This window comes from Cebidichthys violaceus, unplaced genomic scaffold (genome assembly GCF_023349555.1).
Source record: "Cebidichthys violaceus isolate CVI_PGR_0920_01 unplaced genomic scaffold, fCebVio1.0.p SCAF_9, whole genome shotgun sequence".
Lineage (NCBI taxonomy): Eukaryota > Metazoa > Chordata > Actinopteri > Perciformes > Stichaeidae > Cebidichthys > Cebidichthys violaceus.
Genome location: NW_027176975.1, coordinates 1,884,093 through 1,910,165, shown reverse-complemented (window position 1 = coordinate 1,910,165; position 26,073 = coordinate 1,884,093). Strand labels below are relative to the sequence as shown.

The window sequence follows — 26,073 nt, the reverse complement described above, 5'->3', positions numbered from 1 at the left end:
TAAGCTAATTCCCCGGTACAGCAGACATTTTGGTAGAGCCGCCTTGCCCCCTTCATTGCACTTTTTTCTACACTTCCCATGCCTATGTAAACACTTTGGAAGGTGAGTTGGATCGGACTTTTGCTATCAATCAAAGATGGACGAGGTGATCGAGTGGTTAAGGCGATGGACTGCTAATCCATTGTGCTCTGCACGCGTGGGTTCGAATCCCATCCTCGTCAAAATCCGCTACGTTTTAGTCTGCCGTGTCTACGTGGTATATGACGCTTGTCATTGGATCACTGGGCTCAGATGTGAACACTGGTCTCAGATGTGACCATGAGCAAAGCAGGCCCCTAGTATCTGAAATGCACACGTCTTCACCAAAGGTTCTAGAACGTGGAAGGCCTGAAAAACAGGAAAATTGCAGAATATCTGCTTTGTTCACTATTCAGTTGGTAAACAACAGTGATCGCAATGAACAAGTCGTCGTGTGACGAGACTGAAGTCCACAGTCTGTTGATGCAACTGTTGCAAAACTAGCAATTGTATTGTTAAATTTAGTCTTTCTATCTCCACTATTCACAGAAGAAACCAAACTCATCTGGAGAATGTGGGCATTGATCCCACTACCTCTCGCATGCTAAGCGAGCACTCTACCATTTCAGCTAATTCCCCTCTGAAGAGAACATGTGGGTAGAATCGCCGTTGCTCGTCTCCTCCTCCCCTCCATATAATGCTTTTCAAAACTTTAGAGGCCCATGAAAACATGCTAGAAGGTCGCCTGGAACTTAATTCTGCCATAAAATGCAGGATACAAAAAGACGAGGCGGCCGAGTGTTTAGGGTGATGGACTGCTAATCCATTGTGCTCTGCACGTGTGGGTTAGAATCCCATCCTAGTCGAAGTCCGCTTTGTTTTAGTCTGCCGTGTCTATGTTGTATATGACGCTTGTCATTGGAACACTGGGCTCAGATGTGAACACTGGGCTCAGATGTGACCATGAGCAAAGCAGGCCCCTAACACCTGAACTGCACACGTCTTCACCAAAGGTTCTAGAACGTGGAAGGCCTGAAAAACAGGAAAATTGCAGAATATCTGCTTTGTTCACTATTCAGTTGGTAAACAACAGTGATCGCAATGAACAAGTCGTCGTGCAACGAGATTGAAGTCCACAGTCTGTTGATGCAACTGTTGCAAAACTAGCAATTGTGTTGTTAAATTTAGTCTTTCTATCTTTATTCACAGAAGAAACCAAAATCATCTGGAGAATGTGGGCATCGATCCCACTACCTCTCGCATGCTAAACGAGCACTCTACCATTTGAGCTAATTCCCCTCTGAAGAGAACATGTGGGTAGAATCGCCGTTGCTCGTCTCCTCCTCCCCTCCATATAATGCCTTTCAAAACTTTAGAGGCCCATGAAAACATGCTAGAAGGTCACTTGGAACTTAAGTTAACTGAAGTCCACAGTCTGTTGATGCAACTGTTGCAAAACTAGCAATTGTGTTCTTAAATTTAGTCTTTCTATCTCCACTATTGACAGAAGAAACTAAATTCATCTGGAGAATGTGGGCATCGAACCCACTACCTCTCGCATGCTAAGCAAGCGCTCTACCATTTGAGCTAATACCCCTCTGAAGAGAGCATGTGGGTAGAATCGCCGTTGCTCGTCTCCTCCTCCCCTCCATATAATGCTTTTCAAAACTTTAGAGGCCCATGAAAACATGCTAGAAGGTCGCCTGGAACTTAATTCTGCCATAAAATGCAGGATACAAAAAGACGAGGTGGCCGAGTGTTTAGGGTGATGGACTGCTAATCCCTTGTGTTCTCCATAGACTGAACCGTGCAGTGAGACGAAAAGGGTGATTTTTTGTCCGTAAGTCTTCACACATTTTATTGAACAAAACATCTGAACTGGAGATTACAATGTAAACTCACAGGGGAGTCTGTTGAAATGGTAAAGCACATGGTGCTTGTGCTACGACAAGACTTGCTGAATTAAGACAAATAGATTGTTGTATTGGCTGCCAGACACCAGGATAACCAAGTCGACTCCTAGTACATCAATTTCTCCTGATCTGAAATTAAGGAAATTTGGAGAATGCGGGCAACGATCCCGCAACTTCTCCCATGCCAAGTGAGCACTCTACCGTTTAAGCTTATTCCCAGGTACAGCAGACATTTTGGTAGAGCCGCCTTGCCAACTTCATTGCACTTTTTTCTACACTTCCCAGGCCTATGTAAACACTTTGGAAGGTGAGTTGGATCGGACTTTTGCTATCAGTCAAATACGGACGAAATGGCCGAGTGTTTAGGGCGATGGACTGCTAATCCATTGTGCTCTGCACGTGTGGGTTCGAATCCCATCCTCGTCGAAGTCCGCTTCGTTTTAGTCTGCCGTGTCTATGTGGTATATGACGCTTGTCATTGGAACACTGGGCTCAGATGTGAACACTGGGCTCAGATGTGACCATGAGCAAAGCAGGCCCCTAACACCTGAAATGCACACGTCTTCACCAAAGGTTCTAGAACGTGGAAGGCCTGAAAAACAGGAAAATTGCAGAATATCTGCTTTGTTCACTATTCAGTTGGTAAACAACAGTAATCGCAATGAACAAGTCGTCGTGCGACGAGATTGAAGTCCACAGTCTGTTGATGCAACTGTTGCAAAACTAGCAATTGTGTTCTTAAATTTAGTCTTTCTATCTCCACTATCCACAGAAGAAACCAAATTCATCTGGAGAATGTGGGCATCGATCCCACTACCTCTCGCATGCTAAGCGAGCGCTCTACCATTTGAGCTAATTCCCCTCTGAAGAGGACATGTGGGTAGAATTGCCGTTGCTCGTCTCCTCCTCCACTCCATATAATGCTTTTCAAAACTTTAGAGGCCCATGAAAACATGCTAGAAGGTCGCCTGGAACTTAATTCTGCCATAAAATGCAGGATACAAAAAGACGAGGTGGCCGAGTGTTTAGGGTGATGGACTGCTAATCCATTGTGTTCTCCATAGACTGAACCGTGCAGTGAGACGAAAAGGGTGATTTTTTGTCCGTAAGTCTTCACACATTTTATTGAACAAAACATCTGAACTGGAGATTACAATGTAAACTCACAGGGGAGTCTGTTGAAATGGTAAACCACATGGTGCTTGTGCTACGACAAGACTTGCTGAATTAAGACAAATAGATTGTTGTATTGGCTGCCAGACACCAGGATAACCAAGTCGACTCCTAGTACATCAATTTCTCCTGATCTGAAATTAAGGAAATTTGGAGAATGCGGGCAACGATCCCGCAACTTCTCCCATGCCAAGTGAGCACTCTACCGTTTAAGCTTATTCCCAGGTACAGCAGACATTTTGGTAGAGCCGCCTTGCCAACTTCATTGCACTTTTTTCTACACTTCCCAGGCCTATGTAAACACTTTGGAAGGTGAGTTGGATCGGACTTTTGCTATCAATCAAATACGGACGAGGTGGCCGAGTGGTTAAGGCGATGGACTGCTAATCCATTGTGCTCTGCACGCGTGGGTTCGAATCCCATCCTTGTCGAAGTCTGCTTCGTTTTAGTCTGCCGTGTCTATGTGGTTTATGACGCTTGTCATTGGAACACTGGACTCAGATGTGAACACTGGGCTCAGATGTGACCATGAGCAAAGCAGGCCCCTAACACCTGAAATGCACACGTCTTCACCAAAGGTTCTAGAACGTGGAAGGCCTGAAAAACAGGAAAATTGCAGAATATCTGCATTGTTCTTTAGGTAAACAACAGTGATCGCAATGAACAAGTTGTCGTGCGACGAGACTGAAGTCCACAGTCTGTGGATTCAACTGTTGCAAGACTAGCAATTGTGTTCTTAAATTTAGTCTTTCTATCTCCACTATTCACAGAAGAAACCAAACTCATCTGGAGAATGTGGGCATCGATCCCACTACCTCTCGCATGCTAAGCGAGCGCTCTACCATTTGAGCTAATTCCCCTCTGAAGAGAACATGTGGGTAGAATCGCCGTTGTTCGTCTCCTCCTCCCCTCCATATAATGCTTTTCAAAACTTTAGAGGCCCATGAAAACATGCTAGAAGGTCGCCTGGAACTTAATTCTGCCATAAAAGGCAGGATACAAAAACACGAGGTGGCCGAGTGTTTAGGTGATGGACTGCTAATCCATTGTGCTCTGCACGTTTGGGTTCGAATCCCATCCTCGTCGAAGTCCGCTTCGTTTTAGTCTGCCGTGTCTATGTGGTATATGACGCTTGTCATTGGAACACTGGGCTCAGATGTGAACACTGGGCTCAGATGTGACCATGAGCAAAGCAGGCCCCTAACACCTGAAATGCACACGTCTTCACCAAAGGTTCTAGAACGTGGAAGACCTGAAAAACAGGAAAATTGCAGAATATCTGCTTTGTTCACTATTCAGTTGGTAAACAACAGTGATCGCAATGAACAAGTCGTCGTGGGACGAGATTGAAGTCCACAGTCTGTTGATGCAACTGTTGCAAAACTAGCAATTGTGTTCTTAAATTTAGTCTTTCTATCTCCACTATTGACAGAAGAAACTAAATTCATCTGGAGAATGTGGGCATCGATCCCACTACCTCTCGCATGCTAAGCGAGCGCTCTACCATTTGAGCTAATACCCCTCTGAAGAGAGCATGTGGGTAGAATCGCCGTTGCTCGTCTCCTCCTCCCCTCCATATAATGCTTTTCAAAACTTTAGAGGCCCATGAAAACATGCTAGAAGGTCGCCTGGAACTTAATTCTGCCATAAAATGCAGGATACAAAAAGACGAGGTGGCCGAGTGTTTAGGGTGATGGACTGCTAATCCCTTGTGTTCTCCATAGACTGAACCGTGCAGTGAGACGAAAAGGGTGATTTTTTGTCCGTAAGTCTTCACACATTTTATTGAACAAAACATCTGAACTGGAGATTACAATGTAAACTCACAGGGGAGTCTGTTGAAATGGTAAAGCACATGGTGCTTGTGCTACGACAAGACTTGCTGAATTAAGACAAATAGATTGTTGTATTGGCTGCCAGACACCAGGATAACCAAGTCGACTCCTAGTACATCAATTTCTCCTGATCTGAAATTAAGGAAATTTGGAGAATGCGGGCAACGATCCCGCAACTTCTCCCATGCCAAGTGAGCACTCTACCGTTTAAGCTTATTCCCAGGTACAGCAGACATTTTGGTAGAGCCGCCTTGCCAACTTCATTGCACTTTTTTCTACACTTCCCAGGCCTATGTAAACACTTTGGAAGGTGAGTTGGATCGGACTTTTGCTATCAGTCAAATACGGACGAAATGGCCGAGTGTTTAGGGCGATGGACTGCTAATCCATTGTGCTCTGCACGTGTGGGTTCGAATCCCATCCTCGTCGAAGTCCGCTTCGTTTTAGTCTGCCGTGTCTATGTGGTATATGACGCTTGTCATTGGAACACTGGGCTCAGATGTGAACACTGGGCTCAGATGTGACCATGAGCAAAGCAGGCCCCTAACACCTGAAATGCACACGTCTTCACCAAAGGTTCTAGAACGTGGAAGGCCTGAAAAACAGGAAAATTGCAGAATATCTGCTTTGTTCACTATTCAGTTGGTAAACAACAGTAATCGCAATGAACAAGTCGTCGTGCGACGAGATTGAAGTCCACAGTCTGTTGATGCAACTGTTGCAAAACTAGCAATTGTGTTCTTAAATTTAGTCTTTCTATCTCCACTATCCACAGAAGAAACCAAATTCATCTGGAGAATGTGGGCATCGATCCCACTACCTCTCGCATGCTAAGTGAGCGCTCTACCATTTGAGCTAATTCCCCTCTGAAGTGGACATGTGGGTAGAATCGCCGTTGCTCGTCTCCTCCTCCACTCCATATAATGCTTTTCAAAACTTTAGAGGCCCATGAAAACATGCTAGAAGGTCGCCTGGAACTTAATTCTGCCATAAAATGCAGGATACAAAAAGACGAGGTGGCCGAGTGTTTAGGGTGATGGACTGCTAATCCATTGTGTTCTCCATAGACTGAACCGTGCAGTGAGACGAAAAGGGTGATTTTTTGTCCGTAAGTCTTCACACATTTTATTGAACAAAACATCTGAACTGGAGATTACAATGTAAACTCACAGGGGAGTCTGTTGAAATGGTAAAGCACATGGTGCTTGTGCTACGACAAGACTTGCTGAATTAAGACAAATAGATTGTTGTATTGGCTGCCAGACACCAGGATAACCAAGTCGACTCCTAGTACATCAATTTCTCCTGATCTGAAATTAAGGAAATTTGGAGAATGCGGGCAACGATCCCGCAACTTCTCCCATGCCAAGTGAGCACTCTACCGTTTAAGCTAATTCCCAGGTACAGCAGACATTTTGGTAGAGCCGCCTTGCCAACTTCATTGCACTTTTTTCTACACTTCCCAGGCCTATGTAAACACTTTGGAAGGTGAGTTGGATCGGACTTTTGCTATCAATCAAACACGGACGAGGTGGCCGAGTGCTTAAGGCGATGGACTGCTAATCCATTGTGCTCTGCACGCGTGGGTGTGAATCCCATCCTCGTCGAAGTCTGCTTCATTTTAGTCTGCCGTGTCTATGTGGTATATGACGCTTGTCATTGGAACACTGGGCTCAGATGTGAACACTGGGCTCAGATGTGACCATGAGCAAAGCAGGCCCCTAACACCTGAAATGCACACGTCTTCACCAAAGGTTCTAGAACATGGAAGGCCTGAAAAACAGGAAAATTGCAGAATATCTGCATTGTTCACTAGGTAAACAACAGTGATCGCAATGAACAAGTTGTCGTGCGACGAGATTGAAGTCCACAGTGAGACGAAAAGGGTGATTTTTTGTCTGTAAGTCTTCACACATTTTATTGAAGAAAACATCTGAACTGGAGATTACAATATAAACTCACAGGGGAGTCTGTTGAAATGGTAAAGCACATGGTGCTTGTGCTACGACAAGACTTGCTGAATTAAGACAAATAGATTGTTGTATTGGCTGCCAGACACCAGGATAACCAAGTCGACTCCTAGTACATCAATTTCTCCTGATCTGAAATTAAGAATATTTGGAGAATGCGGGCAACGATCCCGCAACTTCTCCCATGCCAAGTGAGCACTCTACCGTTTAAGCTAATTCCCCGGTACAGCAGACATTTTGGTAGAGCCGCCTTGCCCCCTTCATTGCACTTTTTTCTACACTTCCCATGCCTATGTAAACACTTTGGAAGGTGAGTTGGATCGGACTTTTGCTTTCAATCAAAGACGGACGAGGTGGCCGAGTGGTTAACGCGATGGACTGCTAATCCATTGTGCTCTGCACGCGTGGGTTCAAATCCCATCCTCGTCGAAATCCGCTTTGTTTTAGTCTGCCGTGTCTACGTGGTATATGACGCTTGTCATTGGAGCACTGGGCTCAGATGTGAACACTGATCTCAGATGTGACCATGAGCAAAGCAGGCCCCTAACATCTGAAATGCACACGTCTTCACCAGAGGTTCTAGAACGTGGAAGGCCTGAAAAACAGGAAAATTGCAGAATATCTGCTTTGTTCACTATTCAGTTGGTAAACAACAGTGATCGCAATGAACAAGTCGTCGTGCGACGATAATGAAGTCCACAGTGTGTGCATGCAACTATTGCAAGACTAGCAATTGTGTTCTTGAATTTAGTCTTTCTATCTCCACTATTCACAGAAGAAACCAAACTCATCTGGAGAATGTGGGCATCGATCCCACTACCTCTCGCATGCTAAGCGAGCACTCTACCATTTGAGCTAATTCCCCTCTGAAGAGAACATGTGGGTAGAATCGCCGTTGCTCGTCTCCTCCTCCCCTCCATATAATGCTTTTCAAAACTTTAGAGGCCCATGAAAACATGCTAGAAGGTCGCCTGGAACTTAATTCTGCCATAAAATGCAGGATACAAAAAGACGAGGTAGCCGAGTGTTTACGGTGATGGACTGCTAATCCATTGTGCTCTGCACGCGTGGGTTCGAATCCCATCCTCGTCGAATTCCGCTTCGTTTTAGTCTGCCGTGTCTATGTGGTATATGACACTTGTCATTGGAACACTGGGCTCAGATGTGAACACTGGGCTCAGATGTGACCATGAGCAAAGCAGGCCCCTAACACCTGAAATGCACACGTCCTCACCAAAGGTTCTAGAACGTGGAAGGCCTGAAAAACAAGAAAATTGCAGAATATCTGCTTTGTTCACTATTCAGTTGGTAAACAACAGTGATCTCAATGAACAAATCGTCGTGCGACGATAATGAAGTTCACAGTCTGTGGATGCAACTGTTGCAAGACTAGCAATTGTGTTCTTAAATTTAGTCTTTCTATCTCCACTATTCACAGAAGAAACCGAACTCATCTGGAGAATGTGGGCATCGATCCCAGTACCTCTCGCATGCGAAGCAAGCGCTCTACCATTTGAGCTAATTCCCCTCTGAAGAGAACATGTGGATAGAATCGCCGTTGCTCGTCTCCTCCTCCCCTCCATATAATGCTTTTCAAAACTTTAGAGGCCCATGAAAACATGCTAGAAGGTCGCCTGGAACTTAATTCTGCCATAAAATGCAGGATACAAAAGACGAGGTGGCCGAGTGTTTAGGGTGATGGACTGCTAATCCCTTGTGTTCTCCATAGACTGAACCGTGCAGTGAGACGAAAAGGGTGATTTTTTGTCTGTAAGTCTTCACACATTTTATTGAAGAAAACATCTGAACTGGAGATTACAATGTAAACTCACAGGGGAGTCTGTTGAAATGGTAAAGCACATGGTGCTTGTGCTACGACAAGACTTGCTGAATTAAGACAAATAGATTGTTGTATTGGCTGCCAGACACCAGGATAACCAAGTCGACTCCTAGTACATCAATTTCTCCTGATCTGAAATTAAGGATATTTGGAGAATGCGGGCAACGATCCCGCAACTTCTCCCATGCCAAGTGAGCGCTCTACCGTTTAAGCTAATTCCCAGGTACAGCAGACATTTTGGTAGAGCCGCCTTGCCCCCTTCATTGCACTTTTTTCTACACTTCCCATGCCTATGTAAACACTTTGGAAGGTGAGTTGGATCCGACTTTTGCTTTCAATCAAAGACGGACGAGGTGGCCGAGTGGTTAAGGCAATGGACTGCTAATCCATTGTGCTCTGCACGCGTGGGTTCGAATCCCATCCTCGTCGAAATCCGCTTTGTTTTAGTCTGCCGTGTCTACGTGGTATATGACGCTTGTCATTGGAACACTGGGCTCATATGTGAACACTGGTCTCAGATGTGACCATGAGCAAAGCAGGCCCCTAACATCTGAAATGCACACGTCTTCACCAAAGGTTCTTGAACGTGGAAGGCCTGAAAAACAGGAAAATTGCAGAATATCTGCTTTGTTCACTATTCAGTTGGTAAACAACAGTGATCGCAATGAACAAGTTGTCGTGCGACGATAATGAAGTCCACAGTGTGTGGATGCAACTATTGCAAGACTAGCAATTGTGTTCTTAAATTTAGTCTTTCAATCTCCACTATTCACAGAAGAAACCAAACTCATCTGGAGAATGTGGGCATCGATCCCACTACCTCTCGCATGCTAAGCAAGCGCTCTACCATTTGAGCTAATTCCCCTCTGAAGAGAACATGTGGATAGAATCGCCGTTGCTCGTCTCCTCCTCCCCTCCATATAATGCTTTTCAAAACTTTAGAGGCCCATGAAAACATGCTAGAAGGTCGCCTGGAACTTAATTCTGCCATAAAATGCAGGATACAAAAGACGAGGTGGCCGAGTGTTTAGGGTGATGGACTGCTAATCCCTTGTGTTCTCCATAGACTGAACCGTGCAGTGAGACGAAAAGGGTGATTTTTTGTCTGTAAGTCTTCACACATTTTATTGAAGAAAACATCTGAACTGGAGATTACAATGTAAACTCACAGGGGAGTCTGTTGAAATGGTAAAGCACATGGTGCTTGTGCTACGACAAGACTTGCTGAATTAAGACAAATAGATTGTTGTATTGGCTGCCAGACACCAGGATAACCAAGTCGACTCCTAGTACATCAATTTCTCCTGATCTGAAATTAAGGATATTTGGAGAACGCGGGCAACGATCCCGCAACTTCTCCCATGCCAAGTGAGCGCTCTACCGTTTAAGCTAATTCCCAGGTACAGCAGACATTTTGGTAGAGCCGCCTTGCCCACTTCATTGCACTTTTTTCTACACTTCCCATGCCTATGTAAACACTTTGGAAGGTGAGTTGGATCGGACTTTTGCTTTCAATCAAAGACGGACGAGGTGGCCGAGTGGTTAACGCGATGGACTGCTAATCCATTGTGCTCTGCATGCGTGGGTTCAAATCCCATCCTCGTCGAAATCCGCTTTGTTTTAGTCTGCCGTGTCTACGTGGTATATGACGCTTGTCATTGGAACACTGGGCTCATATGTGAACACTGGTCTCAGATGTGACCATGAGCAAAGCAGGCCCCTAACATCTGAAATGCACACGTCTTCACCAAAGGTTCTAGAACGTGGAAGGCCTGAAAAACAGGAAAATTGCAGAATATCTGCTTTGTTCACTATGCAGTTGGTAAACAACAGTGATCGCAATGAACAAGTCGTCGTGCGACGATAATGAAGTCCACAGTGTGTGGATGCAACTGTTGCAAGACTAGCAATTGTGTTCTTAAACTTAGTCTTTCTATCTCCACTATTCACAGAAGAAACCAAACTCATCTGGAGAATGTGGGCATCGATCCCACTACCTCTCGCATGCGAAGCAAGCGCTCTACCATTTGAGCTAATTCCCCTCTGAAGAGAACATGTGGATAGAATCGCCGTTGCTCGTCTCCTCCTCCCCTCCATATAATGCTTTTCAAAACTTTAGAGGCCCATGAAAACATGCTAGAAGGTCGCCTGGAACTTAATTCTGCCATAAAATGCAGGATACAAAAGACGAGGTGGCCGAGTGTTTAGGGTGATGGACTGCTAATCCCTTGTGTTCTCCATAGACTGAACCGTGCAGTGAGACGAAAAGGGTGATTTTTTGTCTGTAAGTCTTCACACATTTTATTGAAGAAAACATCTGAACTGGAGATTACAATGTAAACTCACAGGGGAGTCTGTTGAAATGGTAAAGCACATGGTGCTTGTGCTACGACAAGACTTGCTGAATTAAGACAAATAGATTGTTGTATTGGCTGCCAGACACCAGGATAACCAAGTCGACTCCTAGTACATCAATTTCTCCTGATCTGAAATTAAGGATATTTGGAGAATGCGGGCAACGATCCCGCAACTTCTCCCATGCCAAGTGAGCGCTCTACCGTTTAAGCTAATTCCCAGGTACAGCAGACATTTTGGTAGAGCCGCCTTGCCCCCTTCATTGCACTTTTTTCTACACTTCCCATGCCTATGTAAACACTTTGGAAGGTGAGTTGGATCCGACTTTTGCTTTCAATCAAAGACGGACGAGGTGGCCGAGTGGTTAAGGCGATGGACTGCTAATCCATTGTGCTCTGCACGCGTGGGTTCGAATCCCATCCTCGTCGAAATCCGCTTTGTTTTAGTCTGCCGTGTCTACGTGGTATATGACGCTTGTCATTGGAACACTGGGCTCATATGTGAACACTGGTCTCAGATGTGACCATGAGCAAAGCAGGCCCCTAACATCTGAAATGCACACGTCTTCACCAAAGGTTCTAGAACGTGGAAGGCCTGAAAAACAGGAAAATTGCAGAATATCTGCTTTGTTCACTATTCAGTTGGTAAACAACAGTGATCGCAATGAACAAGTCGTCGTGCGACGATAATGAAGTCCACAGTGTGTGGATGCAACTGTTGCAAGACTAGCAATTGTGTTCTTAAACTTAGTCTTTCTATCTCCACTATTCACAGAAGAAACCAAACTCATCTGGAGAATGTGGGCATCGATCCCACTACCTCTCGCATGCGAAGCAAGCGCTCTACCATTTGAGCTAATTCCCCTCTGAAGAGAACATGTGGATAGAATCGCCGTTGCTCGTCTCCTCCTCCCCTCCATATAATGCTTTTCAAAACTTTAGAGGCCCATGAAAACATGCTAGAAGGTCGCCTGGAACTTAATTCTGCCATAAAATGCAGGATACAAAAGACGAGGTGGCCGAGTGTTTAGGGTGATGGACTGCTAATCCCTTGTGTTCTCCATAGACTGAACCGTGCAGTGAGACGAAAAGGGTGATTTTTTGTCTGTAAGTCTTCACACATTTTATTGAAGAAAACATCTGAACTGGAGATTACAATGTAAACTCACAGGGGAGTCTGTTGAAATGGTAAAGCACATGGTGCTTGTGCTACGACAAGACTTGCTGAATTAAGACAAATAGATTGTTGTATTGGCTGCCAGACACCAGGATAACCAAGTCGACTCCTAGTACATCAATTTCTCCTGATCTGAAATTAAGGATATTTGGAGAATGCGGGCAACGATCCCGCAACTTCTCCCATGCCAAGTGAGCGCTCTACCGTTTAAGCTAATTCCCAGGTACAGCAGACATTTTGGTAGAGCCGCCTTGCCCCCTTCATTGCACTTTTTTCTACACTTCCCATGCCTATGTAAACACTTTGGAAGGTGAGTTGGATCCGACTTTTGCTTTCAATCAAAGACGGACGAGGTGGCCGAGTGGTTAAGGCGATGGACTGCTAATCCATTGTGCTCTGCACGCGTGGGTTCGAATCCCATCCTCGTCGAAATCCGCTTTGTTTTAGTCTGCCGTGTCTACGTGGTATATGACGCTTGTCATTGGAACACTGGGCTCATATGTGAACACTGGTCTCAGATGTGACCATGAGCAAAGCAGGCCCCTAACATCTGAAATGCACACGTCTTCACCAAAGGTTCTTGAACGTGGAAGGCCTGAAAAACAGGAAAATTGCAGAATATCTGCTTTGTTCACTATTCAGTTGGTAAACAACAGTGATCGCAATGAACAAGTTGTCGTGCGACGATAATGAAGTCCACAGTGTGTGGATGCAACTATTGCAAGACTAGCAATTGTGTTCTTAAATTTCGTCTTTCTATCTCCACTATTCACAGAAGAAACCAAACTCATCTGGAGAATGTGGGCATCGATCCCACTACCTCTCGCATGCTAAGCGAGCGCTCTACCATTTGAGCTAATTCCCCTCTGAAGAGAACATGTGGATAGAATCGCCGTTGCTCGTCTCCTCCTCCCCTCCATATAATGCTTTTCAAAACTTTAGAGGCCCATGAAAACATGCTAGAAGGTCGCCTGGAACTTAATTCTGCCATAAAATGCAGGATACAAAAGACGAGGTGGCCGAGTGTTTAGGGTGATGGACTGCTAATCCCTTGTGTTCTCCATAGACTGAACCGTGCAGTGAGACGAAAAGGGTGATTTTTTGTCTGTAAGTCTTCACACATTTTATTGAAGAAAACATCTGAACTGGAGATTACAATGTAAACTCACAGGGGAGTCTGTTGAAATGGTAAAGCACATGGTGCTTGTGCTACGACAAGACTTGCTGAATTAAGACAAATAGATTGTTGTATTGGCTGCCAGACACCAGGATAACCAAGTCGACTCCTAGTACATCAATTTCTCCTGATCTGAAATTAAGGATATTTGGAGAACGCGGGCAACGATCCCGCAACTTCTCCCATGCCAAGTGAGCGCTCTACCGTTTAAGCTAATTCCCAGGTACAGCAGACATTTTGGTAGAGCCGCCTTGCCCACTTCATTGCACTTTTTTCTACACTTCCCATGCCTATGTAAACACTTTGGAAGGTGAGTTGGATCGGACTTTTGCTTTCAATCAAAGACGGACGAGGTGGCCGAGTGGTTAACGCGATGGACTGCTAATCCATTGTGCTCTGCACGCGTGGGTTCAAATCCCATCCTCGTCGAAATCCGCTTTGTTTTAGTCTGCCGTGTCTACGTGGTATATGACGCTTGTCATTGGAACACTGGGCTCATATGTGAACACTGGTCTCAGATGTGACCATGAGCAAAGCAGGCCCCTAACATCTGAAATGCACACGTCTTCACCAAAGGTTCTAGAACGTGGAAGGCCTGAAAAACAGGAAAATTGCAGAATATCTGCTTTGTTCACTATGCAGTTGGTAAACAACAGTGATCGCAATGAACAAGTCGTCGTGCGACGATAATGAAGTCCACAGTGTGTGGATGCAACTGTTGCAAGACTAGCAATTGTGTTCTTAAACTTAGTCTTTCTATCTCCACTATTCACAGAAGAAACCAAACTCATCTGGAGAATGTGGGCATCGATCCCACTACCTCTCGCATGCGAAGCAAGCGCTCTACCATTTGAGCTAATTCCCCTCTGAAGAGAACATGTGGATAGAATCGCCGTTGCTCGTCTCCTCCTCCCCTCCATATAATGCTTTTCAAAACTTTAGAGGCCCATGAAAACATGCTAGAAGGTCGCCTGGAACTTAATTCTGCCATAAAATGCAGGATACAAAAGACGAGGTGGCCGAGTGTTTAGGGTGATGGACTGCTAATCCCTTGTGTTCTCCATAGACTGAACCGTGCAGTGAGACGAAAAGGGTGATTTTTTGTCCGTAAGTCTTCACACATTTTATTGAAGAAAACATCTGAACTGGAGATTACAATGTAAACTCACAGGGGAGTCTGTTGAAATGGTAAAGCACATGGTGCTTGTGCTACGACAAGACTTGCTGAATTAAGACAAATAGATTGTTGTATTGGCTGCCAGACACCAGGATAACCAAGTCGACTCCTAGTACATCAATTTCTCCTGATCTGAAATTAAGGATATTTGGAGAATGCGGGCAACGATCCCGCAACTTCTCCCATGCCAAGTGAGCGCTCTACCGTTTAAGCTAATTCCCAGGTACAGCAGACATTTTGGTAGAGCCGCCTTGCCCACTTCATTGCACTTTTTTCTACACTTCCCATGCCTATGTAAACACTTTGGAAGGTGAGTTGGATCGGACTTTTGCTTTCAATCAAAGACGGACGAGGTGGCCGAGTGGTTAAGGCGATGGACTGCTAATCCATTGTGCTCTGCACGCGTGGGTTCGAATCCCATCCTCGTCGAAATCCGCTTTGTTTTAGTCTGCCGTGTCTACGTGGTATATGACGCTTGTCATTGGAACACTGGGCTCATATGTGAACACTGGTCTCAGATGTGACCATGAGCAAAGCAGGCCCCTAACATCTGAAATGCACACGTCTTCACCAAAGGTTCTTGAACGTGGAAGGCCTGAAAAACAGGAAAATTGCAGAATATCTGCTTTGTTCACTATTCAGTTGGTAAACAACAGTGATCGCAATGAACAAGTTGTCGTGCGACGATAATGAAGTCCACAGTGTGTGGATGCAACTATTGCAAGACTAGCAATTGTGTTCTTAAATTTAGTCTTTCAATCTCCACTATTCACAGAAGAAACCAAACTCATCTGGAGAATGTGGGCATCGATCCCACTACCTCTCGCATGCTAAGCAAGCGCTCTACCATTTGAGCTAATTCCCCTCTGAAGAGAACATGTGGATAGAATCGCCGTTGCTCGTCTCCTCCTCCCCTCCATATAATGCTTTTCAAAACTTTAGAGGCCCATGAAAACATGCTAGAAGGTCGCCTGGAACTTAATTCTGCCATAAAATGCAGGATACAAAAGACGAGGTGGCCGAGTGTTTAGGGTGATGGACTGCTAATCCCTTGTGTTCTCCATAGACTGAACCGTGCAGTGAGACGAAAAGGGTGATTTTTTGTCTGTAAGTCTTCACACATTTTATTGAAGAAAACATCTGAACTGGAGATTACAATGTAAACTCACAGGGGAGTCTGTTGAAATGGTAAAGCACATGGTGCTTGTGCTACGACAAGACTTGCTGAATTAAGACAAATAGATTGTTGTATTGGCTGCCAGACACCAGGATAACCAAGTCGACTCCTAGTACATCAATTTCTCCTGATCTGAAATTAAGGATATTTGGAGAACGCGGGCAACGATCCCGCAACTTCTCCCATGCCAAGTGAGCGCTCTACCGTTTAAGCTAATTCCCAGGTACAGCAGACATTTTGGTAGAGCCGCCTTGCCCACTTCATTGCACTTTTTTCTACACTTCCCATGCCTATGTAAACACTTTGGAAGGTGAGTTGGATCGGACTTTTGCTTTCAATCAAAGACGGACGAGGTGGCCGAGTGGTTAACGCGATGGACTGCTAATCCATTGTGCTCTGCACGCGTGGGTTCAAATCCCATCCTCGTCGAAATCCGCTTTGTTTTAGTCTGCCGTGTCTACGTGGTATATGACGCTTGTCATTGGAACACTGGGCTCATATGTGAACACTGGTCTCAGATGTGACCATGAGCAAAGCAGGCCCCTAACATCTGAAATGCACACGTCTTCACCAAAGGTTCTAGAACGTGGAAGGCCTGAAAAACAGGAAAATTGCAGAATATCTGCTTTGTTCACTATGCAGTTGGTAAACAACAGTGATCGCAATGAACAAGTCGTCGTGCGACGATAATGAAGTCCACAGTGTGTGGATGCAACTGTTGCAAGACTAGCAATTGTGTTCTTAAACTTAGTCTTTCTATCTCCACTATTCACAGAAGAAACCAAACTCATCTGGAGAATGTGGGCATCGATCCCACTACCTCTCGCATGCGAAGCAAGCGCTCTACCATTTGAGCTAATTCCCCTCTGAAGAGAACATGTGGATAGAATCGCCGTTGCTCGTCTCCTCCTCCCCTCCATATAATGCTTTTCAAAACTTTAGAGGCCCATGAAAACATGCTAGAAGGTCGCCTGGAACTTAATTCTGCCATAAAATGCAGGATACAAAAGACGAGGTGGCCGAGTGTTTAGGGTGATGGACTGCTAATCCCTTGTGTTCTCCATAGACTGAACCGTGCAGTGAGACGAAAAGGGTGATTTTTTGTCCGTAAGTCTTCACACATTTTATTGAAGAAAACATCTGAACTGGAGATTACAATGTAAACTCACAGGGGAGTCTGTTGAAATGGTAAAGCACATGGTGCTTGTGCTACGACAAGACTTGCTGAATTAAGACAAATAGATTGTTGTATTGGCTGCCAGACACCAGGATAACCAAGTCGACTCCTAGTACATCAATTTCTCCTGATCTGAAATTAAGGATATTTGGAGAATGCGGGCAACGATCCCGCAACTTCTCCCATGCCAAGTGAGCGCTCTACCGTTTAAGCTAATTCCCAGGTACAGCAGACATTTTGGTAGAGCCGCCTTGCCCACTTCATTGCACTTTTTTCTACACTTCCCATGCCTATGTAAACACTTTGGAAGGTGAGTTGGATCGGACTTTTGCTTTCAATCAAAGACGGACGAGGTGGCCGAGTGGTTAAGGCGATGGACTGCTAATCCATTGTGCTCTGCACGCGTGGGTTCAAATCCCATCCTCGTCGAAGTCCTCTTTGTTTTAGTCTGCCGTGTCTACGTGGTATATGACGCTTGTCATTGGAGCACTGGGCTCAGATGTGAACACTGATCTCAGATGTGACCATGAGCAAAGCAGGCCCCTAACATCTGAAATGCACACGTCTTCACCAGAGGTTCTAGAACGTGGAAGGCCTGAAAAACAGGAAAATTGCAGAATATCTGCTTTGTTCACTATTCAGTTGGTAAACAACAGTGATCGCAATGAACAAGTCATCGTGCGACGATAATGAAGTCCACAGTGTGTGGATGCAACTATTGCAAGACTAGCAATTGTGTTCTTAAATTTAGTCCTTCTATCTCCACTATTCACAGAAGAAACCAAACTCATCTGGAGAATGTGGGCATCGATCCCACTACCTCTCGCATGCTAAGCCAGCGCTCTACCATTTGAGCTAATTCCCCTCTGAAGAGAACATGTGGGTAGAATCGCCGTTGCTCGTCTCCTCCTCCCCTCCATATAATGCTTTTCAAAACTTTAGAGGCCCATGAAAACATGCTAGAAGGTCGCCTGGAACTTAATTCTGCCATAAAATGCAGGATACAAAAAGACGAGGTAGCCGAGTGTTTAGGGTGATGGACTGCTAATCCATTGTGCTCTGCACGCGTGGGTTCGAATCCCATCCTCGTCGAAATCCGCTTTGTTTTAGTCTGCCGTGTCTACGTGGTATATGACGCTTGTCATTGGAACACTGGGCTCATATGTGAACACTGGTCTCAGATGTGACCATGAGCAAAGCAGGCCCCTAACATCTGAAATGCACACGTCTTCACCAAAGGTTCTTGAACGTGGAAAGCCTGAAAAACAGGAAAATTGCAGAATATCTGCTTTGTTCACTATTCAGTTGGTAAACAACAGTGATCGCAATGAACAAGTTGTCGTGCGACGATAATGAAGTCCACAGTGTGTGGATGCAACTATTGCAAGACTAGCAATTGTGTTCTTAAATTTAGTCTTTCAATCTCCACTATTCACAGAAGAAACCAAACTCATCTGGAGAATGTGGGCATCGATCCCACTACCTCTCGCATGCTAAGCAAGCGCTCTACCATTTGAGCTAATTCCCCTCTGAAGAGAACATGTGGATAGAATCGCCGTTGCTCGTCTCCTCCTCCCCTCCATATAATGCTTTTCAAAACTTTAGAGGCCCATGAAAACATGCTAGAAGGTCGCCTGGAACTTAATTCTGCCATAAAATGCAGGATACAAAAGACGAGGTGGCCGAGTGTTTAGGGTGATGGACTGCTAATCCCTTGTGTTCTCCATAGACTGAACCGTGCAGTGAGACGAAAAGGGTGATTTTTTGTCTGTAAGTCTTCACACATTTTATTGAAGAAAACATCTGAACTGGAGATTACAATGTAAACTCACAGGGGAGTCTGTTGAAATGGTAAAGCACATGGTGCTTGTGCTACGACAAGACTTGCTGAATTAAGACAAATAGATTGTTGTATTGGCTGCCAGACACCAGGATAACCAAGTCGACTCCTAGTACATCAATTTCTCCTGATCTGAAATTAAGGATATTTGGAGAACGCGGGCAACGATCCCGCAACTTCTCCCATGCCAAGTGAGCGCTCTACCGTTTAAGCTAATTCCCAGGTACAGCAGACATTTTGGTAGAGCCGCCTTGCCCACTTCATTGCACTTTTTTCTACACTTCCCATGCCTATGTAAACACTTTGGAAGGTGAGTTGGATCGGACTTTTGCTTTCAATCAAAGACGGACGAGGTGGCCGAGTGGTTAACGCGATGGACTGCTAATCCATTGTGCTCTGCACGCGTGGGTTCAAATCCCATCCTCGTCGAAATCCGCTTTGTTTTAGTCTGCCGTGTCTATGTGGTATATGACGCTTGTCATTGGAACACTGGGCTCATATGTGAACACTGGTCTCAGATGTGACCATGAGCAAAGCAGGCCCCTAACATCTGAAATGCACACGTCTTCACCAAAGGTTCTAGAACGTGGAAGGCCTGAAAAACAGGAAAATTGCAGAATATCTGCTTTGTTCACTATTCAGTTGGTAAACAACAGTGATCGCAATGAACAAGTCGTCGTGCGACGATAATGAAGTCCACAGTGTGTGGATGCAACTATTGCAAGACTAGCAATTGTGTTCTTAAATTTAGTCTTTCTATCTCCACTATTCACAGAAGAAACCAAACTCATCTGGAGAATGTGGGCATCGATCCCACTACCTCTCGCATGCTAAGCGAGCGCTATACCATTTGAGCTAATTCCCCTCTGAAGAGAACATGTGGGTAGAATCGCCGTTGCTCGTCTCCTCCTCCCCTCCATATAATGCTTTTCAAAACTTTAGAGGCCCATGACAACATGCTAGAAGGTCGCCTGGAACTTAATTCTGCCATAAAATGCAGGATACAAAAAGACGAGGTAGCCGAGTGTTTAGGGTGATGGACTGCTAATCCATTGTGCTCTGCACGCGTGGGTTCGAATCCCATCCTCGTCGAATTCCGCTTCGTTTTAGTCTGCCGTGTCTATGTGGTATATGACACTTGTCATTGGAACACTGGGCTCAGATGTGAACACTGGGCTCAGATGTGACCATGAGCAAAGCAGGCCCCTAACACCTGAAATGCACACGTCTTCACCAAAGGTTCTAGAACGTGGAAGGCCTGAAAAACAAGAAAATTGCAGAATATCTGCTTTGTTCACTATGCAGTTGGTAAACAACAGTGATCTCAATGAACAAGTCGTCGTGCGACGATAATGAAGTTCACAGTCTGTGGATGCAACTGTTGCAAGACTAGCAATTGTGTTCTTAAACTTAGTCTTTCTATCTCCACTATTCACAGAAGAAACCAAACTCATCTGGACAATGTGGGCATCGATCCCACTACCTCTCGCATGCGAAGCAAGCGCTCTACCATTTGAGCTAATTCCCCTCTGAAGAGAACATGTGGATAGAATCGCCGTTGCTCGTCTCCTCCTCCCCTCCATATAATGCTTTTCAAAACTTTAGAGGCCCATGAAAACATGCTAGAATGTCGCCTGGAACTTAATTCTGCCATAAAATGCAGGATACAAAAGACGAGGTGGCCGAGTGTTTAGGGTGATGGACTGCTAATCCCTTGTGTTCTCCATAGACTGAACCGTGCAGTGAGACGAAAAGGGTGATTTTTTGTCCGTTAGTCTTCACACATTTTATTGAAGAAAACATCTGAACTGGAGATTACAATGTAAACTCACAGGGGAGTCTGTTGAAATGGTAAAGCACATGGTGCTTGTGCTACGACAAGACTTGCTGAATTAAGACAAATAGATTGTTGTATTGGCTGCCAGACACCAGGATAACCAAGTCGACTCCTAGTACATCAATTTCTCCTGATCTGAAATTAAGGATATTTGGAGAATGCGGGCAACGATCCCGCAACTTCTCCCATGCCAAGTGAGCGCTCTACCGTTTAAGCTAATTCCCAGGTACAGCAGACATTTTGGTAGAGCCGCCTTGCCCACTTCATTGCACTTTTTTCTACACTTCCCATGCCTATGTAAACACTTTGGAAGGTGAGTTGGATCGGACTTTTGCTTTCAATCAAAGACGGACGAGGTGGCCGAGTGGTTAAGGCGATGGACTGCTAATCCATTGTGCTCTGCACGCATGGGTTCAAATCCCATCCTTGTTGAAATCCGCTTTGTTTTAGTCTGCCGTGTCTACGTGGTATATGACGCTTGTCATTGGAACACTGGGCTCATATGTGAACACTGGTCTCAGATGTGACCATGAACAAAGCAGGCCCCTAACATCTGAAATGCACACGTCTTCACCAAAGGTTCTAGAACGTGGAAGGCCTGAAAAACAGGAAAATTGCAGAATATCTGCTTTGTTCACTATTCAGTTGGTAAACAACAGTGATCGCAATGAACAAGTCGTCGTGCGACGATAATGAAGTCCACAGTGTGTGGATGCAACTATTGCAAGACTAGCAATTGTGTTCTTAAATTTAGTCTTTCAATCTCCACTATTCACAGAAGAAACCAAACTCATCTGGAGAATGTGGGCATCGATCCCACTACCTCTCGCATGCTAAGCAAGCGCTCTACCATTTGAGCTAATTCCCCTCTGAAGAGAACATGTGGATAGAATCGCCGTTGCTCGTCTCCTCCTCCCCTCCATATAATGCTTTTCAAAACTTTAGAGGCCCATGAAAACATGCTAGAAGGTCGCCTGGAACTTAATTCTGCCATAAAATGCAGGATACAAAAGACGAGGTGGCCGAGTGTTTAGGGTGATGGACTGCTAATCACTTGTGTTCTCCATAGACTGAACCGTGCAGTGAGACGAAAAGGGTGATTTTTTGTCTGTAAGTCTTCACACATTTTATTGAAGAAAACATCTGAACTGGAGATTACAATGTAAACTCACAGGGGAGTCTGTTGAAATGGTAAAGCACATGGTGCTTGTGCTACGACAAGACTTGCTGAATTAAGACAAATAGATTGTTGTATTGGCTGCCAGACACCAGGATAACCAAGTCGACTCCTAGTACATCAATTTCTCCTGATCGGAAATTAAGGATATTTGGAGAACGCGGGCAACGATCCCGCAACTTCTCCCATGCCAAGTGAGCGCTCTACCGTTTAAGCTAATTCCCAGGTACAGCAGACATTTTGGTAGAGCCGCCTTGCCCACTTCATTGCACTTTTTTCTACACTTCCCATGCCTATGTAAACACTTTGGAAGGTGAGTTGGATCCGACTTTTGCTTTCAATCAAAGACGGAGGAGGTGGCCGAGTGGTTAACGCGATGGACTGCTAATCCATTGTGCTCTGCACGCGTGGGTTCAAATCCCATCCTCGTCGAAATCCGCTTTGTTTTAGTCTGCCGTGTCTACGTGGTATATGACGCTTGTCATTGGAACACTGGGCTCATATGTGAACACTGGTCTCAGATGTGACCATGAGCAAAGCAGGCCCCTAACATCTGAAATGCACACGTCTTCACCAAAGGTTCTAGAACGTGGAAGGCCTGAAAAACAGGAAAATTGCAGAATATCTGCTTTGTTCACTATTCAGTTGGTAAACAACAGTGATCGCAATGAACAAGTCGTCGTGCGACGATAATGAAGTCCACAGTGTGTGGATGCAACTATTGCAAGACTAGCAATTGTGTTCTTAAATTTAGTCTTTCAATCTCCACTATTCACAGAAGAAACCAAACCCATCTGGAGAATGTGGGCATCAATCCCACTACCTCTCGCATGCTAAGCGAGCGCTCTACCATTTGAGCTAATTCCCCTCTGAAGAGAACATGTGGGTAGAATCGCCGTTGCTCGTCTCCTCCTCCCCTCCATATAATGCTTTTCAAAACTTTAGAGGCCCATGAAAACATGCTAGAAGGTCGCCTGGAACTTAATTCTGCCATAAAATGCAGGATACAAAAAGACGAGGTAGCCGAGTGTTTAGGGTGATGGACTGCTAATCCATTGTGCTCTGCACGCGTGGGTTCGAATCCCATCCTCGTCGAATTCCGCTTCGTTTTAGTCTGCCGTGTCTATGTGGTATATGACACTTGTCATTGGAACACTGGGCTCAAATGTGACCATGAGCAAAGCAGGCCCCTAACACCTGAAATGCACACGTCTTCACCAAAGGTTCTAGAACGTGGAAGGCCTGAAAAACAAGAAAATTGCAGAATATCTGCTGTGTTCACTATTCAGTTGGTAAACAACAGTGATCTCAATGAACAAATCGTCGTGCGACGATAATGAAGTTCACAGTCTGTGGATGCAACTGTTGCAAGACTAGCAATTGTGTTCTTAAATTTAGTCTTTCTATCTCCACTATTCACAGAAGAAACCAAACTCATCTGGAGAATGTGGGCATCAATCCCAGTACCTCTCGCATGCGAAGCAAGCGCTCTACCATTTGAGCTAATTCCCCTCTGAAGAGAACATGTGGATAGAATCGCCGTTGCTCGTCTCCTCCTCCCCTCCATATAATGCTTTTCAAAACTTTAGAGGCCCATGAAAACATGCTAGAAGGTCGCCTGGAACTTAATTCTGCCATAAAATGCAGGATACAAAAGACGAGGTGGCCGAGTGTTTAGGGTGATGGACTGCTAATCCCTTGTGTTCTCCATAGACTGAACCGTGCAGTGAGACGAAAAGGGTGATTTTTTGTCTGTAAGTCTTCACACATTTTATTGAAGAAAACATCTGAACTGGAGATTACAATGTAAACTCACAGGGGAGTCTGTTGAAATGGTAAAGCACATGGTGCTTGTGCTACGACAAGACTTGCTGAATTAAGACAAATAGATTGTTGTATTGGCTGCCAGACACCAGGATAACCAAGTCGACTCCTAGTACATCAATTTCTCCTGATCTGAAATTAAGGATATTTGGAGAATGCGGGCAACGATCCCGCAACTTCTCCCATGCCAAGTGAGCGCTCTACCGTTTAAGCTAATTCCCAGGTACAGCAGACATTTTGGTAGAGCCGCCTTGCCCCCTTCATTGCACTTTTTTCTACACTTCCCATGCCTATGTAAACACTTTGGAAGGTGAGTTGGATCCGACTTTTGCTTTCAATCAAAGACGGACGAGGTGGCCGAGTGGTTAAGGCGATGGACTGCTAATCCATTGTGCTCTGCACGCGTGGGTTCGAATCCCATCCTCGTCGAAATCCGCTTTGTTTTAGTCTGCCGTGTCTACGTGGTATATGACGCTTGTCATTGGAACACTGGGCTCATATGTGAACACTGGTCTCAGATGTGACCATGAGCAAAGCAGGCCCCTAACATCTGAAATGCACACGTCTTCACCAAAGGTTCTTGAACGTGGAAGGCCTGAAAAACAGGAAAATTGCAGAATATCTGCTTTGTTCACTATTCAGTTGGTAAACAACAGTGATCGCAATGAACAAGTTGTCGTGCGACGATAATGAAGTCCACAGTGTGTGGATGCAACTATTGCAAGACTAGCAATTGTGTTCTTAAATTTAGTCTTTCAATCTCCACTATTCACAGAAGAAACCAAACTCATCTGGAGAATGTGGGCATCGATCCCACTACCTCTCGCATGCTAAGCAAGCGCTCTACCATTTGAGCTAATTCCCCTCTGAAGAGAACATGTGGATAGAATCGCCGTTGCTCGTCTCCTCCTCCCCTCCATATAATGCTTTTCAAAACTTTAGAGGCCCATGAAAACATGCTAGAAGGTCGCCTGGAACTTAATTCTGCCATAAAATGCAGGATACAAAAGACGAGGTGGCCGAGTGTTTAGGGTGATGGACTGCTAATCCCTTGTGTTCTCCATAGACTGAACCGTGCAGTGAGACGAAAAGGGTGATTTTTTGTCTGTAAGTCTTCACACATTTTATTGAAGAAAACATCTGAACTGGAGATTACAATGTAAACTCACAGGGGAGTCTGTTGAAATGGTAAAGCACATGGTGCTTGTGCTACGACAAGACTTGCTGAATTAAGACAAATAGATTGTTGTATTGGCTGCCAGACACCAGGATAACCAAGTCGACTCCTAGTACATCAATTTCTCCTGATCTGAAATTAAGGATATTTGGAGAACGCGGGCAACGATCCCGCAACTTCTCCCATGCCAAGTGAGCGCTCTACCGTTTAAGCTAATTCCCAGGTACAGCAGACATTTTGGTAGAGCCGCCTTGCCCACTTCATTGCACTTTTTTCTACACTTCCCATGCCTATGTAAACACTTTGGAAGGTGAGTTGGATCGGACTTTTGCTTTCAATCAAAGACGGACGAGGTGGCCGAGTGGTTAACGCGATGGACTGCTAATCCATTGTGCTCTGCACGCGTGGGTTCAAATCCCATCCTCGTCGAAATCCGCTTTGTTTTAGTCTGCCGTGTCTACGTGGTATATGACGCTTGTCATTGGAACACTGGGCTCATATGTGAACACTGGTCTCAGATGTGACCATGAGCAAAGCAGGCCCCTAACATCTGAAATGCACACGTCTTCACCAAAGGTTCTAGAACGTGGAAGGCCTGAAAAACAGGAAAATTGCAGAATATCTGCTTTGTTCACTATGCAGTTGGTAAACAACAGTGATCGCAATGAACAAGTCGTCGTGCGACGATAATGAAGTCCACAGTGTGTGGATGCAACTGTTGCAAGACTAGCAATTGTGTTCTTAAACTTAGTCTTTCTATCTCCACTATTCACAGAAGAAACCAAACTCATCTGGAGAATGTGGGCATCGATCCCACTACCTCTCGCATGCGAAGCAAGCGCTCTACCATTTGAGCTAATTCCCCTCTGAAGAGAACATGTGGATAGAATCGCCGTTGCTCGTCTCCTCCTCCCCTCCATATAATGCTTTTCAAAACTTTAGAGGCCCATGAAAACATGCTAGAAGGTCGCCTGGAACTTAATTCTGCCATAAAATGCAGGATACAAAAGACGAGGTGGCCGAGTGTTTAGGGTGATGGACTGCTAATCCCTTGTGTTCTCCATAGACTGAACCGTGCAGTGAGACGAAAAGGGTGATTTTTTGTCTGTAAGTCTTCACACATTTTATTGAAGAAAACATCTGAACTGGAGATTACAATGTAAACTCACAGGGGAGTCTGTTGAAATGGTAAAGCACATGGTGCTTGTGCTACGACAAGACTTGCTGAAT

General features: G+C 45.1%; 26 non-coding genes across 26 annotated transcripts; 21 read left to right on the top strand and 5 right to left on the bottom strand.

Moving 5' to 3' along the window:
• The first annotated feature begins 139 nt into the window (after positions 1-139).
• trnas-gcu (transfer RNA serine (anticodon GCU)) lies at positions 140-221 on the top strand. The gene has a single exon. It is a non-coding gene; the product is annotated as a tRNA-Ser (tRNA).
• A 1,321-nt stretch (positions 222-1,542) lies between these two features.
• On the bottom strand, positions 1,543-1,615 carry trnaa-agc (transfer RNA alanine (anticodon AGC)). Its single transcript has one exon. It is a non-coding gene; the product is annotated as a tRNA-Ala (tRNA).
• A 1,105-nt stretch (positions 1,616-2,720) lies between these two features.
• On the bottom strand, positions 2,721-2,793 carry trnaa-agc (transfer RNA alanine (anticodon AGC)). The gene has a single exon. It is a non-coding gene; the product is annotated as a tRNA-Ala (tRNA).
• Positions 2,794-3,453: 660 nt separating this feature from the next.
• trnas-gcu (transfer RNA serine (anticodon GCU)) lies at positions 3,454-3,535 on the top strand. The gene has a single exon. It is a non-coding gene; the product is annotated as a tRNA-Ser (tRNA).
• A 356-nt stretch (positions 3,536-3,891) lies between these two features.
• Positions 3,892-3,964, bottom strand: trnaa-agc (transfer RNA alanine (anticodon AGC)). Its single transcript has one exon. It is a non-coding gene; the product is annotated as a tRNA-Ala (tRNA).
• A 2,500-nt stretch (positions 3,965-6,464) lies between these two features.
• trnas-gcu (transfer RNA serine (anticodon GCU)) lies at positions 6,465-6,546 on the top strand. The gene has a single exon. It is a non-coding gene; the product is annotated as a tRNA-Ser (tRNA).
• Positions 6,547-7,256: 710 nt separating this feature from the next.
• trnas-gcu (transfer RNA serine (anticodon GCU)) lies at positions 7,257-7,338 on the top strand. The gene has a single exon. It is a non-coding gene; the product is annotated as a tRNA-Ser (tRNA).
• A 363-nt stretch (positions 7,339-7,701) lies between these two features.
• trnaa-agc (transfer RNA alanine (anticodon AGC)) lies at positions 7,702-7,774 on the bottom strand. Its single transcript has one exon. It is a non-coding gene; the product is annotated as a tRNA-Ala (tRNA).
• A 145-nt stretch (positions 7,775-7,919) lies between these two features.
• trnas-gcu (transfer RNA serine (anticodon GCU)) lies at positions 7,920-8,001 on the top strand. Its single transcript has one exon. It is a non-coding gene; the product is annotated as a tRNA-Ser (tRNA).
• A 1,095-nt stretch (positions 8,002-9,096) lies between these two features.
• trnas-gcu (transfer RNA serine (anticodon GCU)) lies at positions 9,097-9,178 on the top strand. The gene has a single exon. It is a non-coding gene; the product is annotated as a tRNA-Ser (tRNA).
• A 1,095-nt stretch (positions 9,179-10,273) lies between these two features.
• On the top strand, positions 10,274-10,355 carry trnas-gcu (transfer RNA serine (anticodon GCU)). The gene has a single exon. It is a non-coding gene; the product is annotated as a tRNA-Ser (tRNA).
• A 1,095-nt stretch (positions 10,356-11,450) lies between these two features.
• On the top strand, positions 11,451-11,532 carry trnas-gcu (transfer RNA serine (anticodon GCU)). Its single transcript has one exon. It is a non-coding gene; the product is annotated as a tRNA-Ser (tRNA).
• Positions 11,533-12,627: 1,095 nt separating this feature from the next.
• On the top strand, positions 12,628-12,709 carry trnas-gcu (transfer RNA serine (anticodon GCU)). The gene has a single exon. It is a non-coding gene; the product is annotated as a tRNA-Ser (tRNA).
• A 363-nt stretch (positions 12,710-13,072) lies between these two features.
• Positions 13,073-13,145, bottom strand: trnaa-agc (transfer RNA alanine (anticodon AGC)). The gene has a single exon. It is a non-coding gene; the product is annotated as a tRNA-Ala (tRNA).
• Positions 13,146-13,804: 659 nt separating this feature from the next.
• Positions 13,805-13,886, top strand: trnas-gcu (transfer RNA serine (anticodon GCU)). Its single transcript has one exon. It is a non-coding gene; the product is annotated as a tRNA-Ser (tRNA).
• A 1,095-nt stretch (positions 13,887-14,981) lies between these two features.
• On the top strand, positions 14,982-15,063 carry trnas-gcu (transfer RNA serine (anticodon GCU)). Its single transcript has one exon. It is a non-coding gene; the product is annotated as a tRNA-Ser (tRNA).
• Positions 15,064-16,158: 1,095 nt separating this feature from the next.
• On the top strand, positions 16,159-16,240 carry trnas-gcu (transfer RNA serine (anticodon GCU)). Its single transcript has one exon. It is a non-coding gene; the product is annotated as a tRNA-Ser (tRNA).
• A 1,095-nt stretch (positions 16,241-17,335) lies between these two features.
• Positions 17,336-17,417, top strand: trnas-gcu (transfer RNA serine (anticodon GCU)). The gene has a single exon. It is a non-coding gene; the product is annotated as a tRNA-Ser (tRNA).
• A 581-nt stretch (positions 17,418-17,998) lies between these two features.
• On the top strand, positions 17,999-18,080 carry trnas-gcu (transfer RNA serine (anticodon GCU)). Its single transcript has one exon. It is a non-coding gene; the product is annotated as a tRNA-Ser (tRNA).
• A 1,095-nt stretch (positions 18,081-19,175) lies between these two features.
• On the top strand, positions 19,176-19,257 carry trnas-gcu (transfer RNA serine (anticodon GCU)). Its single transcript has one exon. It is a non-coding gene; the product is annotated as a tRNA-Ser (tRNA).
• Positions 19,258-19,838: 581 nt separating this feature from the next.
• Positions 19,839-19,920, top strand: trnas-gcu (transfer RNA serine (anticodon GCU)). The gene has a single exon. It is a non-coding gene; the product is annotated as a tRNA-Ser (tRNA).
• A 1,095-nt stretch (positions 19,921-21,015) lies between these two features.
• On the top strand, positions 21,016-21,097 carry trnas-gcu (transfer RNA serine (anticodon GCU)). Its single transcript has one exon. It is a non-coding gene; the product is annotated as a tRNA-Ser (tRNA).
• A 1,095-nt stretch (positions 21,098-22,192) lies between these two features.
• On the top strand, positions 22,193-22,274 carry trnas-gcu (transfer RNA serine (anticodon GCU)). The gene has a single exon. It is a non-coding gene; the product is annotated as a tRNA-Ser (tRNA).
• A 581-nt stretch (positions 22,275-22,855) lies between these two features.
• Positions 22,856-22,937, top strand: trnas-gcu (transfer RNA serine (anticodon GCU)). The gene has a single exon. It is a non-coding gene; the product is annotated as a tRNA-Ser (tRNA).
• A 1,076-nt stretch (positions 22,938-24,013) lies between these two features.
• On the top strand, positions 24,014-24,095 carry trnas-gcu (transfer RNA serine (anticodon GCU)). The gene has a single exon. It is a non-coding gene; the product is annotated as a tRNA-Ser (tRNA).
• A 1,095-nt stretch (positions 24,096-25,190) lies between these two features.
• trnas-gcu (transfer RNA serine (anticodon GCU)) lies at positions 25,191-25,272 on the top strand. The gene has a single exon. It is a non-coding gene; the product is annotated as a tRNA-Ser (tRNA).
• The last annotated feature ends 801 nt before the right edge of the window (positions 25,273-26,073 follow it).